At 69.9% G+C, this 206-nt stretch overlaps 1 protein-coding gene across 2 annotated transcripts in view; it reads right to left on the bottom strand.

The window, feature by feature from the left end:
* Positions 1-206, bottom strand: part of BCOR (BCL6 corepressor) — an 83,655-nt gene that overhangs the window by 46,986 nt on the left and 36,463 nt on the right. The window lies entirely within an intron of this gene.

The raw sequence follows: 206 nt of genomic DNA, 5'->3' as shown, positions 1-206 counted from the left end.
GCCTCCGCTCACCCTCCGCTGCGGTGCCTTGGCGGTGGGCTTTCGGAGGGATGATTCCACAGGAAAGGTTTGCCCGAGGTGCCCCAGTCGTCACCGATTCCCCGCCCGGCGCGTTTCGCCTCTCGGGGTCCGAACCCCGGACCACTTGGGTGGCGCACCCCTCGCCCTCTCCTCCCCCACTCGAGCCGAGTTGGCTGCGCACACCC

The sequence above is a fragment of the Pteropus alecto genome, unplaced genomic scaffold (genome assembly GCF_000325575.1).
Source record: "Pteropus alecto unplaced genomic scaffold, ASM32557v1 scaffold28, whole genome shotgun sequence".
NCBI classification, from domain to species: domain Eukaryota; kingdom Metazoa; phylum Chordata; class Mammalia; order Chiroptera; family Pteropodidae; genus Pteropus; species Pteropus alecto.
The sequence above is the reverse complement of the archived record's forward strand: the minus strand, read 5'-3'. Positions and strand labels throughout refer to the sequence as shown.